The following is a 22,473-nucleotide window of genomic DNA, read 5'->3' on the forward strand; positions in this document are numbered from 1 at the left end:
AATAAATAAATAAATAAAATAAAAGCCTAGGAGGCTACCAGGAAGGTTACATGCATGGATGGGTAATAAGCATTCATTCATTCAACAAATATTAAGCACCAAAATGGGTCAGGTCCTCTCTGGGCCCTTGAAGATACACCAGTGAAAAAAGCCTCACATTTCCAGATTAATCGAGGGAAAGAGACAATAAACCAACAAATAAATAGGTATTTGCCAAGTGTGGTAAGTGCCATGAAGAAAAGTAAGGTTGGTTAAGGAGGACAGGGGAATGGGGTGTATCCTCCACAGAGTGGTCAGGGAAAGGCCTTAAAAGGTTACACTGGAGCAGAGCCTGAGGGAAGAAGAATCATGGTGTCCAGGGAACAGAGTTCCAAGCCGACGCAATAGCAAATGCAAAGGCGAGGAGGCTGGTGCATGCTTGAAGTTTTTAAGGAATAGCAAAAAGATCTGTCTGGCAAGGCTGGAAGTGAGGACACAGAGGTAGCCTTGTAGACCAAAGCAAGGACTTCAGATTTTACTTTAAGATGTGACGCTGTTGGAGCTCTCTAAGCAAAGGACCTAATCTTTTTAAAAGGCTCAAAAAAGGAACAAGTTCTTATTAAAACAAGACATACCTCTCACAATCTATTTATAAGTGTAAAAAAGCAGACAATAAAACAATCTTATGGTAAAGCAGCATTTCTGTAAGAAAAAAAAATACATATGGGAACAAAAGACTAACGGGATAAATACCAAACTATGGTTTACTATGGTTTGTGGGATGGTGGGTTTTTTCTTATGCTTTTCTTAGGTGTTTTTTTTCCCCTAGTTTTCTGCCTTAAACATGAGTTATTTTTGTAATTTTTGATGTTATCTTAGAAAAGAAAAAAACCCACTCCCACATGAGACTGCCCTAGTCTGAAATCTTAGTTAAATATGACAAAAAAAAAAAAAATGGGGACCATTTTCTCCCCAAATTACCCTGCTTCCCATGCAATGTTTTCCTGTTAGGAAGCACTGTACAAATCAAGCGCCACGCAATGTATCAAGGTCACAAAACCAACTTGGTTAATATGTTTATCATTACATAGCAGCTCTGTCCTCTACAGCAACTTTGATACCATCTTTCCAAGGCAGCAACAGAAGGGCCCTTTTCATTAATTTCCTGACACTCTTAGCTACTACTATGCCGCTTCTGGATTTTTCCACTGTATGTCTCTTAGAAACAAATTAAGCCCGAATAAGTTGTTCCAGCTAATGAAGTGCGCTTTTGGCTCTTTCCCCGTGGTTGAGAATTATCCGGCAAAATACCAATTGTTTTAGGACGCATTTTCTCTTAGTTTTGAAATATGCAATACGAAGTTACTGCAAATAAAGAACATTAAGATAACAGCATACAAGAGCATGTATAAATGGAAACTACTGTAATTCTTCTTAAAATTGAGGATGTGTGGAGGTCTCATGAATAAACATACTATACGTCCACATGACACAGATAAAGACGGAAAGGAGTGTGCCCTCCCTCCTCCTCTACACCCCCCTCCCCCCGCCCCACCACATAACATTTTCTCGCAGGGCAAAAGCCCAGGGCAATCACTGCTCAGAAATGCAAACCACGCAACTCAAAATGACTCAAGCTCTCAAAACACTTTCCACCTAAGCTCCTCATCCCACCCACTCCTCAATCACTTCCGACAGGCTTCTCTGAATGGAAATCCCAAACTGGGAAGGTTTAGCAAGCCCCCAAACTCTGCTCACATGCCACCTGCGGCATCCGGGGAGCCAGAGCCCAGCTTCGCTGCCTTCTCGAGGGCAAACACCGGTCCCAGGATGGAGAAGTCTACTGCACCCAGAGTGGCTCGAGTCCCTGCTCAGCTGCCTCCCTGGCCGAGCGGACCAGAGCCTGGGGCTGCCCCCATCCCCGCAGGACGCAGCCGGCCCGAGGGACTTGGAGCAAGCGGCTCTCGGCCGCCCGGCATCTCCGCCCCACGTTGGTCAGGCCGCCCCCCGCGCTCCCCTCCCGGCGCTCGGGCGCACACTTGGTGCTCACAGCCGGCGCACACGGGGACACGCACCCTCACATGGTCCGGCGGGCATCTGCGGACACCCCCACTGCCCCGCCACAATCCCCTCGTTGCAGCCGTGTGGCCCGCGGGGGCTACTCGGACCCCCGGGAGCGGCGGCGGCGGCACCCTCACGCCTCCAGGGTGCCCGAGCCAGCAGCGAGGTCGGGGGGGGGGGGGGGTGCTGACAGATGGGGCGGAGGGAGGGGCTTCGGGGGGAAGGGGCGGAGCGTCCCAGCCAGGGGGTGCTGGCGGCTGACAGAAAGACCCGGGGTAGCCGGCGGGAGGGGGTGGCGGACACTGCGGGCAGGGCCGGGGGCCAGGTGTGGTGGGAGGAGCTCGCGCAGACACAGGGGGCTGACAGGAGGAGACACACACACACACACACACGGGGACTGACAGTCGCGGGGGCACACTGGGCCGGCGGGCCGCGGCGAGCGCTCACCTGGCAGCGGCGGAGGCGCCCGCGGCCGGGCTGCTCTCCCCGCGCTCCGGGCCTCCCTCCCGGCGGGCGGGCGGCCGGCCTGCCGGCCGGCGCAGTCCCCGCGGAGGTGGAGGCGGTGGCGGCGGCGGCGGCGGCGGCGGCGCTGGCGGCAGCGGCAGCGGCGGCGGCGGCGGCGACGCCGGAGCCGCGGACTACTGGGCGGCGGGGACGCAGCTGCACCAACCGACTCCGGGCCGCTCGGCTCGGCTCGGCCGCACTCGGAGGCGCTCGGTTCCGCTCGGCCCCGCTCGGCTCGGCTGGGGGCGTGGCCCGAGGCCCCCCGCCCAGGTCGCCTCTGGCGCCCGGGGGGGCGGGGCTTTCGTGCGGGCGCAAGCCCCCTGACGTCGCAGAAAGCGGACCTTACCCCGGGCGCATGCGCGGGCGCCGCTCCCGCTTCTCCCCGCGTGGAGGCTGAAGGGGGCGGAGAAGGAGGGGACCGGGGGCGGATGCTGCGGTTCTGGAGGTTCCCGGCTTTTGTACTCCGTATCCTGGTCCTTCTAGAGGACCACCTGAGGAAAGCCACGGCAGGCTGTACTTTCAAAAAGATGCAGGCAGGGCAGGGACCCTGGCCCTTTCCCGGCCCCTCTGCTCCCACTCCCTTGTTTCCCAACGAGCATCGCCTGGGATTTGGTTTTTCTTTTATCCCACTAGCACAGCACCGCAATTTTTTATCTCTTCTGTTTCTTAACAACAACGACGACTTCCGATGACTGCTTTCTTAACATTAAGTCTTCAGGTACTTGAGAACTTTCAAGCATCAGTTAGCCCCCTCAGGTACAATAATGCTCTTTTTTCACAGCTTCTATTGTGGAACCTGTAACGCCTGAGGTGAGGGTGACCCTTTTCTGAGTTTTTGTCACAAGTTCCAGGCACCTTTTTTGTTATGGAGTCCATGTCTGTAGCAAATATGCCCAGAAAGTGGTCCCCACCTTTAGCATCTCTAGTCTGACATACGTAGGTTGAAATCCTGCGTCTGCATTATACTAGCAGATTAATAATTGGCTGAGTGACTTTGGATATGCTATTTAATCTCTCATCCATAAAAGAGCAATGAAAATATCAGTAATGAAGCCAATAGGAATGACTGAAAGGATTAAATAACAGCACACGTGCAGCTTTCTGCACAGTGCCTGGTGTTCAATAAACAACACTGACTTTAACTTCAGGTTGCATCATAACCTTCAGATCCTGAAAACCAGTGAACATAAACAAGCGCTGAGCAATATGTCCAACTTGACACGTCCAAAGCCAAACTGTGGAACTTGCACCTTTCAAAGTCTTCCCCACCTCAGTTAAGGTCAATTCCATCCTTCCAGTGGCTTCCACCAAACCTTTAAGTCATCCTTGACTCCTCTCTTCCTATTATATCCCACATGTAATCCAGTAGCAAAGTCTGTCAGCTCTACTTTTAAAATACCCTCATTTGAGCCCTCATCTTCTCTGTCCTGGAATATTGCAATAACTTCCAAACTGCTCTCCTTGATTCCACTCTGCTCTCATAGAACTTGTTCTCAAGCAGCCAGAGAGATTCTTTTAAATCCTAAGTCCTAAACCTATTTCCCTCCTCTAAAGCCTCCAATGGCTTCCCATCGCAGACAGAGCAAAAACCAAAAAATTTTTTTCAAGGGCCTCCAAGATCCTATTTGATCTCCCCCTCCCCCCTCCTTACACTCCCCCACCTCTCTAACTGCATCTCTGTCCACTCAACCCCTTAACTACTTTCCAGTCACACTAGCCTCCTTCTTGCTCCTGGAATGTGCAGGCTCACTCCTACCCCAGGACCTTTGCACTGAGTGTTTCTTCCCCCAAGATATCAGAAACACATATGCCCTTAATCCAAATTTCTATTCAGAAGTCACCTTCCCAGAAAGACATTCCCAGAACACTCTCCTAAAACATCAAGTCCCAAGCCCCATCATTCTCTCCCATCATCTTGCTTTACTTTTCCTCGTAGCCCTTATGAGCTCAATAGCATCTGTAATGTTCTGAGAGCAGGAACTTTGTGTTATCCACCTGCAGCATCTGGAATATGGCCTGATGTTCTTAGCTGTTCAATAAATATTTTTTGAATGAGTAAGTATATATACAGTTGACCCTTGAACAACACAGGTTTGAACTGCACATGTCATGGCTTTTTTTCAATAAAGACATACCACTGTATTACACGATCCATGGTTGGTTGAATCCGAGGATGTGGAAGCAGGGGTACCGAGGGCCAACTATGGGGCTTGAGCATCCATGGATGTTGGTATCTGCAGCAGATCCTGGAAACAACCCCCCACAGATACTGAGGAACAGCTGTATATAGGATATGTTACTCCCATTTAAAATTTCATTTATTCAACAAACTTTTTCGAGCATCTATTCTGATCCAGCACTGTGGGATACAGAGATAAACAATGCACTCTCCCAACCACTAAGAACTCAGTATTTCAGAGGAGCCAGACATGGAAAGAAAGAATTCTGGAAGAAGATATGTAACACTAGATGTATGTGTCAACTGCTTTCGGAAGCAGAGAGAAGGACATCATTCATACTACGTAGGAGAGCATGGAAAGACTTCCCAGAGGAGGTGACAGTGGGGCAGGGTCTGAAGAGTAGATGAGAAGAGGACACCAGGCAGAGGAAACAGCATGCACTTGATACCAGTGTTGGGAGGTATGTGGCAAATAATGTTTATCCAGGGAGGCAAATCATTTTCCTTTAAAAAACATTTTAAACGAATTCGAGGTGATCCGTATAATAATGTCACCTGCACTCATTCACATTCTGAGGAGCTTTCTCAAGCAGAAAAGAAACTGGCAGAAGTATAGTTGATGCAATAGAATTACAACCCGACCTCTATTCTGTAGGACCAGGACAGTGACAGACCCCTTAGCTTAATCAACAGTACATAGTTCATTTCAGAGCAAGGGTCATATCACTCTCTATGAATCCTTATGTTGCCTTTATAAAGTCTGGAGTGAAAGAATCCCGGAGGCAGTTAGTTTAATATAGTATGTAAGTAAGTAGGATTTAAATCCAGAACTCCTGAGTTTGAATCCTGTCTTCCCCACTTACTTGCTGTGTGAGCTTGAGTAAACTGACTTAACCCCCTAATGTTGTGAAAATTGAGTGAGATAATCCACATGTTGCTGTTACCACGGTGTCTGATGCGTGATGAGAACTCAAAAGTTAAAAAGGAAGTCCCATTAGTCTTCTTAAGAAAAGTTCTGAATCCAGTTATGCCAACTTATTGCCTCTCTGCTCTAAATCCACCCTTCCTTGCCTTGCTTTGTGATACTGGAGTTGAATTCTGTCAACATTTCTTTTTTGTCAGTGGCACAGTGTTTGGCTTTGTCAGTAGAGAGTGCTAGAGGGATGCTGCTAGACCAGAGATGAACTCGAAGGTCCATAAAAGCCTCCCAGCTCAAGGCACTGTCTGTCCCCCCCACCACCACTCTTTTTCCCAGTAAATATGTATTGTGCACCTACTATGTACCTGGCTGTGTGTTAGGCTCTGGGTATGCGGCCTTGAATAAAACCAAAGACCATCATGGAATTTACAGTCTAGTATGTCGGGCAGATATTGGTCAAATAATCAAAAACATAAATCTTACATGGTGCATGGTACCATGAGACCCAGAAATAGGCGGCTTTGGGTCAAAGATGTTTAGGGAAATAGTTGGTGTGAGATCTAAAGGGGAAAATAGGGGTTAAACTGGATGTATTGGTGTGCTTGGCCTGCCATAACAAAATACCATAGACCAGGTGGCTTAAACAGCAGAAATTAATATTCTCACAATTCTTGAGGCTGGAAGTCCAAGATCAAGCTTCCAGCCAATTCAGTTTTGGTGAAGACTCTCTTCCTGGCTTGCACATGGCTGCTTTCTCACTGTGTCCTCATATGTGTGCGTGGGGAGAGAAGAAGAGTAAACTTTCTGGTAACTCTTCTTATAAGGACACTAATCCTATGGGATCAGCGGCTCACTCTCATGACCTCATTTAACTTTAATGACTTCCTTACTCCAAATATAGCCACACCGGAAGTTAGGGCTTCAACATATGAATTTTTTGGGTACACATATGTTTAGTCCGTAACACTAGGAAAATATGGGAAAGAAGAGTGCTCCCTGTAGAGGGAACAGCACGTGCATAGGCCCTGTGGCTGTCAAGGGTACATGGTGATTTAAACAAAGAGGGAGAAGGCGCACAGACAATGAGGCAGATAATGGGAGGAGATCAGGCTGGAGAGGCGGACAGTGGCCAGATCATGCAGGGCCTTGAAGGTAGTGGTAATAAGTTGAGTTGTACCCTAAGAGCCCTTCAGTAAAGGTGTAGGGACAACGTGCTGGGTGCAGATCAGAATGGAGGGCTCAGAATGGACGCAGGGAGAAAAATAATGAAGTTGTCCTGAGTGTCCAGATTCAGCCCAGGTTATACAAATGGGCACTGGTTGGCCTGGAGGAGACACTGGCCAGCCAAGCTGCCCAGGACCAGGGAAGAGAACTTGCTTCTGGCCCAGGTGAACAGAGGCCTTGGACTACAGAGTCATCCCCAGTCACATTCTCAGCTTCTCTACAGTCCTGGCTTCTCCCCTCCCCTCTTCTACCTTCTAGACCCTGTGCCTTATACCACCTCAGTCAGGACAGCCCATATCTGTGGCTGGTTCTGTTTCCCTAGCCCTAGTCTGGCCCAGCCTGCCTTCCTCGTTTTCCCACATTGGACCACAGAACCAAGATTCAACATGCTGCCCTCTAATGTAAGTTGGTGCAGCCACTGTGGAAAACAGTATGGAGGTTCCTCAGAAAACTAAAAATAGAATTACCATATGATCCAGCAATCCCACTCCTGGGCATATAATCAGACAAAACTATAATTCAAAAAGATACATGCACCCCTATGTTCATAGCAGCACTATTCACAATAGCCAAGACATGGAAACAACCTAAATGTCCATCGACAGACGAATGGATAAAGAAGATGTGATACGTATATACAATGAAATACTACTCAGTCATAAAAAAAGAACGAAATAAAGCCATTGGCACCAAAATGGATGCAACTAGAGATTATCATACTAAGTGGTGTAAGTCAGAAAGAGAAAAACAAACACCATATCATATCAGGACTTCCCTGGTGGTGCAGTGGTTAAGAATCTGCCTGCCAATGCAGAGGACATGGGTTCGAGCCCTCGTCTGGGAAGATCCCACATGCCATGGAGCAACTAAGCCCGTGAGCCAGAACTACTGAGCCTGTGCTCTAGAGCCCACAAGCCACAAATACGGAGCCTGTGTACCACAACTACTGAAGCCTGCGTGCCTAGAGTCCATGCTCGCAACAAAAGAAGTGCACCGCAGTGAAGAGTAGCCCCCCCCTCCCTGCAACTAGAGAACAGCCCACAGCAACGAAGAAAAGCACAGCAACGAAGACCCAACACAGCCAAAAATAAATTAATTAATTAATTTAAAAAAAATACATCCAGGGCTTCCCTGGTGGCGCAGTGGTTGAGAGTCCGCCTGCCGATGCAGGGAACATGGGTTCGTGCCCTGGTCTGGGAGGATCGCACATGCCGCGGAGTGGCTAGGCCCATGAGCCATGGCCGCTGAGCCTGCGTGTCCGGAGCCTGTGCTCCACAACGGGAGAGGCCACAACAGTAAGAGGCCCACGTACCGCAAAAGAAAAAAAAATATATCCAGTCTGATTTTCTATGGCTTTAGAATTTTTACAAATTTTTTTCTTTTTTTAAAGTGGTTGCCCAAAATTAACACTTTGTGGGTTTTTTAAATGTCGTAGATACTCTACAGGCCAAATATTGCTAATATATTTGAATCAAACTGATATTTCATAGTAAAATCACAAACCATACATGTTTATTAGAGTTATTGCCAATAAACTCCCAAATAAATAGAAACAAAAGTAATTTGAGTCACAGAAGGAGAAGAGATAGTGGAAAGAAAAAAATATTTGAAGAGATGATAGTTAAGAATGTTTCAAAATTAATGAAAGATATTCATAGGTTCGAGAGGTTCAGCAAATAAATAATACATTGAATACTATATAAAGAAAACCACATCTTAGACACAACATAGTCAAACTACTAAAAGCCAACAACATAGTCAAACTACTTAAAAGTAGGCAGAAGCAAAAGTAAGACATATTTCAGAGAAACAACAATTAGAATGACAACCCGCTTCTCATCAAAAAGAAGACAGAAGACTAAAATGGTATCTTTAAAGTTTACAGGGGGAAGAAAACTGCCAACCAAGGAATTTTGTACTCAGTGAAAATAGATTTCAAAAATTAAATGAAATAGGGCTTCCCTGGTGGTGCAGTGGTTGAGAGTCCGCCTGCCGATGCAGGGGACACGGGTTCGTGCCCTGGTCCGGGAAAATCCCACGTGCCGCGGAGCGGCTGGGCCCGTGAGCCATGGCCGCTGAGCCTGCGCGTCCGGAGCCTGTGCCCTGCAATGGGAGAGGCCACAGCAGTGAGAGGCCCGCGTCCCACAAAAAAAAAAAAAAAAGGATGGTGCTAACTCTAGAGTTTTTACATACCCTGTATCAGATTGAGAAGTTCTTTCCTATTCCTAGGTTGCTGAGAGGTTTTATTGTGAGTAGATGTTGAATTTTATCAGATGCTTTTTCAGCATCTATTCAGATGATCAAATTAGTTTTCCCTTTTATGCTGTTAATGTGGTTGGTAGTATTTAAATGTTAAACCAATTTGCATTCCTAGCCCCCTGGCTCACGGGCCTAGCCGCTCCGCGGCATGTGGGCTCTTAAACTGGGGCACGAACCCGTGTCCCCTGCATTGGCAGGTGGACTCTCATCCACTGCGCCACCAGGGAAACCCAACACCATCCTTAATGGTAAAATATTGAACATTTTCCTCCCTAAAGTCAGGAACAGAGCAAGGATATCAGCTAATACCACCTCTAATCAACATTTTACTAGATGTCCTAGCCAGGGCAGTAAGGCAAAAAAGAAAAAGTCATAAAGACAGGAAAGAATAAAATAAAACTATCTTTATTCAAAGATGACATGATTGTGTAGCTAGAAAATCCTAAGAAATCTCAAACAAACTTTTAGAACTAAAAAATGACTGTCTTAGTCTGGCTGCTATAACGAAATAGCACTCGGTAGCTTGTAAACAATAGAAATTTATTTCTCACAGTTCTAGAGGCTGGAAGTCTGAGATCAGGGTGCCACCATGGTCAGGTTCTGATGAAGGCTCTCTTCTGGGTTGCAAAATCAATATACCAAAATCAACCTTATTTCTATACTCCAGCAAGAATCAGAAAAGAGTTTTTGAAAAGAAGAGTCAAAATAGTTTTGAAATAGCAAAAAAAAAAAAAAAAAAAAAAAACCAAGTACCTAGGGGTGGATCTTACAAAAAACATGTAAGACCTCTATGGCGGAAACCACAAACATTTTAATAGATATTAAAGAATAAATGAATAATGGAGAAAAATACCGTGTTAATTAGATGAAAAGACCCAATAATGTAAAGCTATCATTCTCTCCAGTTGGTCTATAGAGTCAAAGAAATCCCAGGTGATTTTCATATGGAACACGACAAGATGATTCTAATGTAAAATTTATGTGAAACTGCAGAAAGCCAAGAACAGCTAAGATACTCTTGAAGAAGTACAAGGTGGGAAGATTTACTCTATCAGCTAATAAGACTTATAATAAAGCTCTAATAACTACAACAGTATGGTATTGGCACAAGAGTAGACAAAAACTAATGGACAGAAGAGAGACACCCCCCCCAAAAAAAAAACCCAGGTTAATAATAAAGATAGCACTGCAGAACAGTGTGGGGTAATGATCTTTTGAATAAATAGTGTTGAGTCAATTTAATATCCTTATGGGAAAAATGACATTGGAACCCTATCTCACACCATACTCAAAAGCCAACTTCTGATGGATTATGGACCTAAATATGAAAAGTAAAACAATAAACATGGCCTGACACACAGAAGAAACTCAGTAAATGAATGGGTGTATATAGGGGATGCGTTATTCCAATTTAACTTAATTTAGTCAATAAACAAAAAACCAATTTCTGTTGGATTATGGACTTAAACATGTAAGGTAAAACAACACAGATTTAGAAGATAACATACAATAATATTTTCATGACCTCAAGGTAGAAAAGGTTTTCTTAAACAAGACAGAAAAAGCACTAATCACAAAGGAAAGACTGATAAATTGGACTTTTTTTTTTTACAGTTAAGAGCTTCTTTCATCAAGAAACATTAATAGCAGAGTGAAGAGGGAAGCTACAGAGGAGAAAGATTTGCAATGCATATAACTGACAAAGGGTTTATATCCAGAATATACCAAAAAACAACCTACTATAAATAACTAATGAAAAGATAGCCCAATAGAAAAGTGGGCAAGAACAGGCTCTTCACTTCACATCAAGAAAATCCAAATGGCCAACAACATGAAAGGTGTTTAGCCTCCTTAGTAATCAAGAAAATGAACCACAGTGAGCAACTACTACAGACCCACCAGATGGCTAAAAGTACAAACTCTGACAGTACCAACAGCTGGTGAGAACTGTTGGTGAATGTACAAGGCGAGCTCGTATATATTGCTGGGGCGGACTGTACGTGTATAATCATTTTGGAAAACAGTTTGGCATTATTTTTCAGAATTAAGCATAAGGCATACTTATAACCCAGCAATTCTGCTCCAAAGTGTATACCTAAGAGAAAAACATGCTCAGGTAGAGCAGTAGACACGTACCAAAATGTTCACAGCAGCATTATCTATAATAGTCCCAAGTTGAAAACAACCCAAATGTCAATTAGTAGTTGACGGGATAAATAAATTGTGGTATATTCACCCAATGGAATGCTATGTGCTGCACTAAAAGTGAATGGACTACAGCTGCACACAACAACATGGAAGACTCTGACAAATAATGTGGAGTGAAAGAAGCCAGACAGAAAAGCACACACACTTAATGATGGCCTTTATATAAAACCCATAACCAGACAAAACTAAATATGCCCCTGCCCCCACAGACTTCCTCCACTCCTGTACTTATGAGATATGAGAAGAGCAGTAACAAAAGACGGATTTGAAAACAAGTTGAGGAATCATTCTTTTGTCCTCAGCCGCAATCAGCCCACTGCTGGAATATCTCCTGTTTGGAGGGATGATAAGAGAAAATGACTGGGAGATGAACTGAAGGAAATTATTGACACAGCTCTCTGATGTCGGGGTGGAGAATGATAAAGTCAGGCACCCTTCTGTCAGGGTCCATTGTGATGGCCTCAGTGACATTTTAATAAAGTCACTCAAAGTTAGGGGACCATAATGACAAATTTCTAGTGTGTTAAACCTTCACTGGAAACCTGGAGACCGTGATATGGGCTAACAGGTATGGATAGTTTCTGAGGTGCAAGGTGCAATGGGGCCATGCAGCTTTTGCAAGATTCCCAATAACAAATACAATTTAGTTTGGTATACGTGCTTCCAGATTTTTTCAGGGTACCTAAACATTTTTTGTTATTATAACTATGGGATTATATTACACACACTGCTGAACTTTTTTTTTCTAACTTAATAGGTGTTCAACTTCTGTTGAACTTCATACTTTGTGGGGAGATGGATATATTCAGTAGCTTGATAGTGGTGATGGTTTCATGGGTATCTACACATGTCAAAATTCAAATTGTATGCTTAAAATATATGGGGTTTATTGTATATCAGTCATAACTCAGTAAAACTGGAAAAGCACTGTACTTTAAATCTCTTTTACTGTCTTCCCCACTTAACACTTTACGTTTCATCCATGCTGTTGGATGTACATCTAACTCATCATTTCTCAGTGCTGTATAGAATTCCAAGGTCTGCCTCCACCATGGTTTACTAACTCACTTCTGCCTCCTGCTCACCTATCTTGTCTTCTTATGTATCTGAGCAAACTTTCTTTAAAACATACTTCAAGGAGTAAGATTGCTGAATTCTCTAACCCATGCATACTTACTTTTGCTGAAGACTGCCTGTTTATTTTGCTTATTTTATGGAAGGACTGAGCAAGTTGCCATTTCTGCCAGCTGAGCATGAGAGTTCCCAGTCTCTTCACCTGGATTTCTGACCCTTCATGCAGCAACAGGACAGAAGGCATGGATGTCATTCTTGGTGCCCGGCCCCCCGCCCCTCCCCACACTCAATTTGGTATAGACTTCATGGTTGCTGACAAATAATTGTTCAGTGTGTGACACATGGCTTTGGCCATTCCTTAGTGTTTAACAGATGGAATTTCTATTTTCACTTGTTTTTTCAATCCTGTTTTTGGGGAGAGGTGCAGGTGAGAGACGGGAGATCTGTAGCCTGTCTTTCCAAGGCACTCCCTGGCAGCCTTCAAAGGTCCCACCTACATGAAGGAACTGGGCCCCTGTGCTTAGGCCAGTGTTTTAAGCTGCAAGGAATGTGGTGACTCAGCTGGTCGTCCAGGGACACCTCGGTGAACAAGGCAGAGGAAAGGAAGTCATTACACAGACAGCTGGGTTGTAAAAAACAAAAATACTCCACACACCAAGCTTTACAAAGCAGTGTGGCTGTGTGTCCCGTGACTTAACGGGACTGCTTCTGCTACGTGGCCCTCCAGCCCACGATATGTGGCCCCCAGCTCATGACACGTGGCACCCAGCTCAGAATATGTGGCACGCAGCCCTTACTCAGTGCTGGCTGCTCCTCAAGCCGCTTGGAAAGCTGACTGGGTGGGGACCCCAGGAAAATCCGTGACTGTCTTCTCCCTTCCACCCTCTCCTACTGCTTCCTGCATCATCTCTTTTCTCCTCGTTCCTTCCTCTTGAATTCTCTTGCCCTTAAAGAAATTTAAAAACATGGAATTTAGTATTCAGTGGGAGACTTGGCAGAGATACAGCAAGATCCAAACACTGACCCCCTAGGAAGGCCCTACTGTGTCAGGCAGATACTGGCAACAAGTCGTATCACCTGCACAAGGTCCAGAGCACGGTGAGAGAGGCCAGGGGAAGACAGGCCAGAAGTACGGGATGGAGACTCCAAGGTGGAGGCAAGACCATCGAAGATGTGGACTCTCACCCAGCCTTCTTTATTGGATACCTACCATGCGCCAGACCCCATTCTTGGGATGTATCAGTGAAGACACATCCAGAGTCTTATCTCCATAGGGCCTGCATTCTCAAAGGGGGAGACAGATAAACATCAAATATCAGAAATAAGTCAATTATATAGCATGTGCATGGGTGGTTAGTGCTACTTTAAAAGATCAGAACAGGGAAAGATGCATGGGAGTGGTCCCGGTAGAAAGGTGACATCTGAGTGCTCCTAAGCGGTGAGGGAGTGAGTCACGTGGATGTCTGGGGAAAGAGCCTTCTGAACAGAGGAAACCTCCAGGGCAAGGGGGAGTGTGCCCGTGTGCTTAAACATCCATGAGGTGGTAACCCTGGTGGCTGCAGAGTAAGTGCTTGGGGGGAGTGTAGTGGGAGGGCACAGCAGAGAGGTGGGAGGTGTGAGGGTGGGAGCCATTGGAGGGTCCTGAGCAGAGCTCTAACCCGAACTGACATCCCGCTGTCAGATGGCTTTGACCGCTGAGAGTCCAGCGCAAGCAGGGTGCAGAATGAAGGTGCCAATCTTGCCGAAGATGTAGAGTTTATGAAGTTGATGAGAGTGACGTTGAATACAGGTAGAATCATACAAAGCATTAGAAGATGACGGCCTGTCATTGTTAACAGGGCAGGAATTTCAGAAGAATAAGTAAGGGTTATGAGAAGGCTTTGGGGAAACCAAAGGAGCCCAGAAGCAATTTTTGATAGTTGTGCTTTTTCAGCAAATGCAATGCTCCATGAAGGATGTCATACCATGTAATCTATACCCTGCTCCCGAATCATTTATTCTTTAGTCATACTAAAAATTAGGCTACAGTGGTATGCACAACCAGAATTTTATTAAGTATAAGATAATAACATTTTGTTCAGTATACTTTTGAGTACATATAATATAACTGGTTTCCTTTTCTTCACATGTAACAATGCTTCCCACTTTACGAGATTGAGTAAAGATTAAATAAGAGCATTCACTCACTAACACATGCAACTAATACTTATTACGGGTCTTATTCTAAGTGACAGGCACCAAGTGAGGCTCTAGGGTACAGTGATGAACAGAAAGTACCCTCATGAAGACATAGCATTCATCAAATGGTATATATAAAGTTCACATAAAAGAGTAAGATGAAAAAGCACATGATGTTATGAGAGCCTATGTAAGGGAAATTTAACCTAGCCAGAAGGTGTATTAGTTAGCTATTGCTGTAACAAATCACTACCACCTTAGGGCTTTAAACAACATACATATATTATCTCAGTTTCTGTGAGAGTCGGGAATCTGAGCATGGCTTAGCTGAGTCTCTGCCTTAGGGACTCACAAGACTGTAATCAAGGTGACAGCTTGGCTGCGTTCTCATCTGGAGACTCAGCCGGGGAGGAATTGCTTCCAAGCCCCCTCAGGCTGTTGGCAGGATTCATTTCCCTGTGGCTGTAGAACCGAGGACCCTGGCTTCTCGCTGACTGTCAGCTTCTAGAGGCCACCCAGAGCTCCTTGACATGTTTGTTTCCTCTACAGGGCTGTTTACTTCATCAAGTGAGCGAGGAGAGTCTCCAGGGCTAGTCTGCTAGCAAGACTCTTTTTTTTTTTTAGTAAATTTATTTATTTATTTATTTTGGGCTGCACTGGGCCTTTGTTGCTGCACGCAGGCTTTCTCTAGTTGAGGCAAGCGGGGGCTATTCTTCGTTGCGGTGCATGGGTTTCTCATTGCGGTGGCTTCTCTTGTTGTGGAGCAAGGGCTCTAGGCGCACGGGCTTCAGTAGTTGTGCCACGCAGGCTTAGTTGCTCCACAGCATGTGGGATCATCCTGGACCAGGGCTCAAACCCGTGTCCCCTGCATTGGCAGGTGGATTCTTAACCACTGTACCACCAGGGAAGTCCAAGACTCTTATATGATGTAATGTACTATGGGAGGTGACATCCCATTACCTTTGCTATATTCTACTGGTTAAAAGCAAGTCACAGCATATATACACTACCAGACATAAGGTAGACAGCTAGTGGGAAGCAGCCGCATAGCACAGGGAGATCAGCTCAGTGCTTTGTGACCACCTAGAGGGGTGGGATAGGGAGGGTGGGAGGGAGGGAGACGCAACAGGGAAGAGATATGGGAACATATGTATATATATAACTAATTCATTTTGTTGTAAAGCAGAAACTAACACACCATTGTAAAGCAATTATACTCCAATAAAGATATTTAAAAAAAAAAAAAAAGCAAGTCACAGGCCCCACTCACACTCAAGAGGAAGGGATTACACAAAGGCATGAACACCAGGAGGTGGGAATACAGGGGGTGACCTTAGAGTCTCTCTGCCACTGAAAGCTTTCCTGAGGACGGAACAATGGAGTCGGAATCTAAAAAGCGAGTTAACTATAGGGACAGGAGAGGGAACCACTGCCCAGGTAGAGAGAACAATGTGGGCAGAACAGTGCATATAACATTACAAAGGATCTAGCACAGTGACTACCAATACTGTGTCACTCTCCTGCTCAGCGACCATCAAGGGCTCCTCAGTGCCGATGGTTTTGCCCCATATTCAAGGTCAGACAGGCCATCTCCTTGCACTCACTTTCATGGTTTCACTCACCACCTCCACGGCTTCACTCATCACTGACACTGCGCCTGACCCTCCTGTACATACATACTCCATCTATATATAATTCAAGGCCCAGCATCAACTGATCTCTAAACAATATTTTTGGACATCTATTATCATTCTATTTATGAACAAAATTTAAATCTTTTGAACATCCATGCTAGACCCTCCTTGAATTGAAAAGCATACCGAGACATGATTCTGGATGCCAGATGGAGGGGAATGGGGCCAGAAAGTATATCTAAATAAAAAGAGGAAAAATAAGAGGTCCCCTTGCTGAAGGTTCACCCCCTGGGACAGCTGGTAAGTCCTGCAGGGATTTTAGAACACACAGCTCCACTTCATAGAATGGTTAATGATCTTTTAGTTTTCTTCCCTAGGCTAGAAATCACAAATGGATCACAAAAGAGTTCGGTCAAACTGACGTTTTTCCGGGAAGGACAGTTGGAGCGGGGAACTGCCCAGCCGCAGCCCACACTGCCAGGCAACCTGGCCAGGTCGGGCCAGTCCTCGACTGGCACCAACGGCTTGGTTGGCAGGAGTAGAGGACAGCAACGGAAGTCCCCTGCCCTCCAGCCTAGGGATCCCTGACCGCATCCAGAGCTTATCCCTGAAGGGCCTGGGAGAAGAGGCCCCAGTAGCACCGCAGCCTTAGCCACATCAGCAGGGATAGAGAACAAGGAAGGGAAAAGCAACCCAGATCGCAGCCCAGAATCTGGCTTCCTCCAGCCAACAGCTGCAGGAGGGGCTGAGTCTGGGGGCGAGGCCGGCGATGGGGGCGGACCATGGGGGGAGGGCCGGTAGTGGTGGGCGGGGTCTGGTGGGGCTGCTTCCCCAGCCCCACCCCTGAGCCCCGGAAGGAGGAGGCCTTGGTTGCTGCAACTCCACCTGCCCAAAGCTGTTATTGGGGGCTGAGTCTCTGCAGCTGCCTTGGAGGTCAGAAGCAGGCTGGATCTAGGGGCGACGGAAGGCCTGACACCCCCTGGGTCTCTCCTCGCCGCCCTCCCCTCGCCTACTATCTTCCCTAGTGCCCGCTCCACATGGAAGCCGGAGGGCTTTTTCTCAATACCCATTAAAGCTTCCTCCTTTGCTTTGAGGGCAGAGGACCCCGCACTCCCTCCCCCAACAAACACACTATCTGATTCCCCCCCCCCCCACTCACACTGTCACAGCTTCCGTCATGAACTATCAGACTTCCCTGGTGGTCCAGTGGTTAAGAATCCGCCTGCCAGTGCAGGGGACACCGTTTGATCCCCGGTCCGGGAAGATCCCACATGCCGCGGAGCAACTAAGCCCGTGCGCCACAACCACTGAGCCTGCGCTCTAGAGCCCGTGAGCCACAACTACTGAGTCCGAGTGCCACAACTACTGAAGCCCGCGGGCCTAGAGCCCGTGCTCTGCAACAAGAGAAGCCACCGCAATGAGAAGCCTGTGCACGGCACCGAAGAGCAGTCCCCGCTCACCGCAACTAGAGAAAGCCTGCGCGCAGCAACGAAGACCCAACGCAGCCAAAAAATAAATAAATAATAATTTTAAAAAAAAAGACTGAACTATCCCCAGGTAGTTCTGCCCGGCCTCTGTACAAACTAGTCAGTACACTTGTAACACCGTTCCCACCCTTCTTCATCTAACTAATTCCAATTTATTTTTCAGGCTTAGATAGATATCTACTCGGGAAAACTTTCCTGGACCCTCCCATCCTGCTACCTTACATCACAGTTGCCTGACTGCCTGTCTGTTCTTCTTCTTTCCCTTCTCCCTCCCCCCACCAAGACTGTGCCATCGCTGCAGCATCTCCAGTGCCTCACCCAGGCATGGGGCTCAGAATGATCATAAATGCCCTGCCTGGCGGTCCTCTACACCTCTATATCCTCTATACCTCTGCCTGGACGGGAGGTTCCTGCAGTTACTTCATGTCTTAGAACAACAGGTCGCAAACTAGAAACCCTTTGGTGTGGGGGAAGGGAGTTTATTATTCACATACAGATTGCTGGGCCCCACCCTCAGAGTTTCTGATTCAGTAGGTCTGGAGTAGGGCCTGAGAGTGTGCATTTCTAACAAGTTCCCAAGTGGTGTTGCAGCTGCTGGCCCAGGGACCACACTTTAAGAATCGTGTCTGGGACTTCCCTGGTGGTACAGTGGTTAAGAATCTGCCTGCCAATGCAGGGGTCACAGGTTCAAGCCCTGGTCTGGGAAGATCCCACATGCCGCAGAGCAATTAAGCCTGTGCGTCACAACTACTGAGCCTGGGCTCTAGAGCCCGTGAGCCACAACTACTGAGCCTATACGCCGCAACTACTGAGCCCACGTGCCTAGAGCCCATGCTCCACAACAAGAGAAGCCACCACAATGAGAACCGTGCACACTGCAACGAAGAGTAGCCCCTGCTTGCCACAACTAGAGAAAGCCCGCATGCAACAACAAAGACCCAACACAGCCAGAAATAAAATAAATAAATTTATTTAAAAAAAAGAAAAGAGAATCATGTCTTACAACCTACAGACTAGGAGAAGGTATTTGCAAATGACACAGGGCTTAATTTCCAAAGTATAGAAACAGCTCATACAACTCAATATCAAAAAAACAAACAACCCAATCAAAAAATGGGCCAAAGACCTAAATAGACATTTCTTCAAAGAATCATACAGATGGCCAAATAAATGCTGGTGAGGGTTGGAGAAAAGGAAACCCTCCTACACTGTTAGTGGGAATGTAAATTCATGCAGCCACTATGAAAAACAGTATAGAGGTTCCTTAAAAAACTAAAAATAGAGCTACCATATGATCCTGCAATTCCACTCCTGTGCATATATCTAGAAAAGATGAAAACTCTAATTCAAAAAGATACATGCACCCCAATGTTCACAGCAGCACTATTTACAATAGCCAAGACATGGAAGCAACCTAAATGTCCATCAACAGATGAATGGATAAAGATGTGGTATACTCAGCCATAAAAAAGAATGAAATATTGCCAATTGCAGCAACATGGATGGACCTAGAGATTATCATGCTAAGTGAAGTTAGACAGAGGACAAATATTATATATCACTTATATGTGGAATCTAAAAAATAATACAAATGAAGTTATTTACAAAACAGAAACAGACTCACAGACATAGAAAACAAACTTATGATTACCAAAGGGGAAAGGGGGAGAGGGATAAATTAGGCGTATAGGATTAACAGATACACACTACTACATATAAAATAGATAAACAACAAGGATTACTGTATAGCCCATGGAACTATATTCAATATCTTGTAATAACTTGTAATGGAAAAGAATCTGAAAAATAATATATATATATATATATAAAACCAAATCACTTTGCTGTACACTTGAAACTAACACAATATTGTAAATCAACTATACTTCAATTTAAAAAGAATCACATTTTAGAGCACCAGTTCCTTCACTGGCAAAAGAGGATAACTACTGTCCCTCCTGTACTAGGTTATGTGACAATCAAATGAGACAATGCAGATGAAAAACTCAGCATGTTGCCTGCACCCAGTAGGTGCTCAGTAAGTGTCTGCAATTACTACAGGGAATGGGCAGGAGAAACGCCAGGCAGGGAAAACATGAGAAGGGGCAGAGGTGGGAAAGGGCCCAAGCAGGGCAGCTGGCCTGGCAGAAGAGCACGGCCCAGCATAGCAGCCAGGGAGTCCTAGTTGCTCTATGGAAGCAGCTGGGAGCCACACATAGTTCTGGAGCAGGGCAGTGACAGGTGGAAGCTGTATGTGGCAACATTAAGCAGGAGGCCGTTGCAAACCCCATGTGCTGAGTACTCCTTGGCTGTTTGACCAGTTATAGGGGTGCCAGATTCAACCAGTAAAAATAAAGGATATCCCATGAAATTCGAATTTCAGATGCCAATGAATATTTTTTTTAGTATAAGTATGTCCCAAATATTGCATGGGACATACTTACACTAAAAAATCTTTTGTTATTTACCTGAAATTGAAAGTTAACTGGGCATCCTTTATTTTTATTTGCTAAATTTGACCATCCTGGCCAGACCTCAACTGCCTGCTGCCCAACCTACGAGTCTGCCTCCTGCAGGGAGCCCGTGCAGGTTCCTTTGCTTCCCTTCCCACCTTCAACGGGGCCACCAGGAGTGGTTGAGGAGACACTCCTGCAGCCAGTCTTGCTACCCATGACAAGTGGCCACAGCTGCAGGCCTGGGTGAATGTGTCCTCCCACTTCATGCCAGGTTCACCCAGCAAGAAAGCAGTGGGGAGCAATAAATAATCATTGGGTCTGAGACTTAAAGAACATATGGCCACCAAGTTCGATGAAGAAGGCAGTGCCCCCTACACTGATGGGTTACTCAAAAAACAAACAGTGGTGTAAGCCCCTCCGCCCTGCCCACAACCGGTGAGGGAGAGGAGAAAATTGCCTCTATCCTTAACACCAGAAATGGGCATACACAAGCGCTCATGCTGCTTGCACGCTCCAAGGACGCCTTGGAAATGGTGATGTAAACCGCAGGCTAGAACAGGGTGGTCCCTGCCTCGTACATTTCAGTTGGGTGTTAGGACAAGTCATACTAGAGGCTGCCTGTCTTCCCCACCACCATAAGCATCAAATCCCAGATGATTCGTTGTTCTGGAAACAAGCCTGTCGGAAATCCAATTTCTGCAACAACCTTTATGTCAACTTTTTTTTTTCTAAGAAGGAACAATGAAAACAATGTGTACTCCATTTTTTTTTAATGTGATAAACATTGTTGAACACCTAGTGTTTGCCCTGCGCTGTGCGCAGCGTTTTATTTAGCTCTGTAGTTCTCAGCCTTGACCGCACATTACAATCACCTGGAGAGTTTTTTGTTTTTTTTTTTTTAATTTCCACACCCCAGGCATCAGTATTTGCCAAGGGCATAGTGACTTCAGTGTGCACCCAAGGTTGAGAACCACTGATTTACTTCATCCTGTTTAATCCCCACAATACAATCCTGCAAGGTAGATTTTGTCTCCATCTTGCAGGTGAGGAAATTGAGCCTCAAAGAGGTAGCATTACTGTGGCATCTGTAGCCATAACCCCTGATCTGTCCTTCCTTCCCTCCCAGCCTCCCTTGAAGGATTCCTGATGTTTCCAGTTTTTCACTGCTGAATATAGTAGCTATATACAATGCTTCCACAGACATGTTTGTGGCATGGCTCTGCCCTCTGGCCACCTTAAAATAGCTTTGCTCCCGTCCCATCAGAGCTCTTCTGAGATACCAGCCAGACAGCCTGGTTTCAGGACTGACACCAAATGACTTTTGCTAAAGCAAGGACAACTGAGGCCAGTCACTTCCAGACAGGTCGTGTCATCTTGAGTCAGAACAAGAGCGGACACTTCTCACTCCCCACCGCCCAGTACTTTCTAAGCCTGACTCTTTGCCATTGTGCCCCACCCCTCCGAGCTTTTCCTGGGTTCCCGCCCTCTTTATAGCAAACTCCCTCACCTCCTGACCTTTCTCGGAGCATCTTCTTAGCAGGGGCCATCCTCACAGGTTGTGGGAGACGTCTTTGGTACAGGACAAGCCACCAACCACAGATCCAAAGGATAAAACCATTCCCTGGCCCAAGCCTCGATCCTTCAAATCTTCGCGCAACCCGGGCTTACCTGTTGCCCTCGTGGCGCCTGCCGGCGGAGAGGATGCGCAACTGGGCGAGAAGGCTGGTCATCGCCTGTCCTCTGCTGGCCAGTGGAGGTATTGACCCCGCTTCCGCTCCACCAGGGCATCAACTGGATGGAATGGAGAGTGGGCATTTATTGAGCTCCTGCTGTATGTCAGGACTGAACTGGACACGGGGGTGTAAGGATGAACGAGACCTGTTCTCACGGAATTCAAATTCAGAGAGGCTGACAATAATCAAATAGTTATTCAAGCGAATATGAAATTACAGCTGTGGGCTCTGTGAGTGTATAATACGAGGGTACGGTCCAGCCTTGGGGCGGGGGGAGTCAAAGCTGCCCCCGAGAGGGGACTTTTGAGCGCCAGGTGCCTCACAAAGTCATTTCAGGTAATCTCGAAAATCCTGCAAGGTGGCTACCCCCTTTGACAAAGTAGAAAAGTGGGGTCAGATTGGGGAAAGAATTTACCAAAGTCACACAGCGAGCTAGGAGCAAAGCCAGGAAGGTTTAGGTCGGCTCGACTGGAAAGTCTCTGCTTCTCCGCCGCTCCTGGGCTGGTGGCGGGCAACTGGGACTTTCCTTCGGGGAACGCTAGAGCGCGGGGCAGGACGGGCTGGAGCTGGAGTGGGCG

General features: G+C 46.4%; 1 protein-coding gene across 18 annotated transcripts in view; it reads right to left on the reverse strand.

Annotated features, from left to right (window-relative positions):
- Nucleotides 1–22,455, reverse strand: part of ZHX3 (zinc fingers and homeoboxes 3) — a 146,410-nt gene extending 123,955 nt beyond the window's left edge. For 6 of the 18 annotated variants that reach the window (XR_002178084.3, XR_002178086.3, XR_004522278.2 and 3 more), the window contains exon 1: nt 2,488–2,626. The gene's annotated coding sequence lies outside the window, so the exon portion shown is untranslated. Of the gene's footprint in view, nt 1–1,737; nt 1,942–2,054; nt 2,212–2,487; nt 2,627–21,677; nt 21,790–21,830; nt 21,954–22,310 lie in introns of those variants that run through there. The other 12 variants (XR_012326332.1, XR_004522279.2, XR_012326330.1 and 9 more) reach the window with 8 other exon arrangements.
- Between the last annotated feature and the right edge of the window lie 18 nt (nt 22,456–22,473).

Source organism: Tursiops truncatus, chromosome 15 (assembly GCF_011762595.2).
Source record: "Tursiops truncatus isolate mTurTru1 chromosome 15, mTurTru1.mat.Y, whole genome shotgun sequence".
Taxonomy (NCBI): Eukaryota; Metazoa; Chordata; class Mammalia; order Artiodactyla; family Delphinidae; genus Tursiops; species Tursiops truncatus.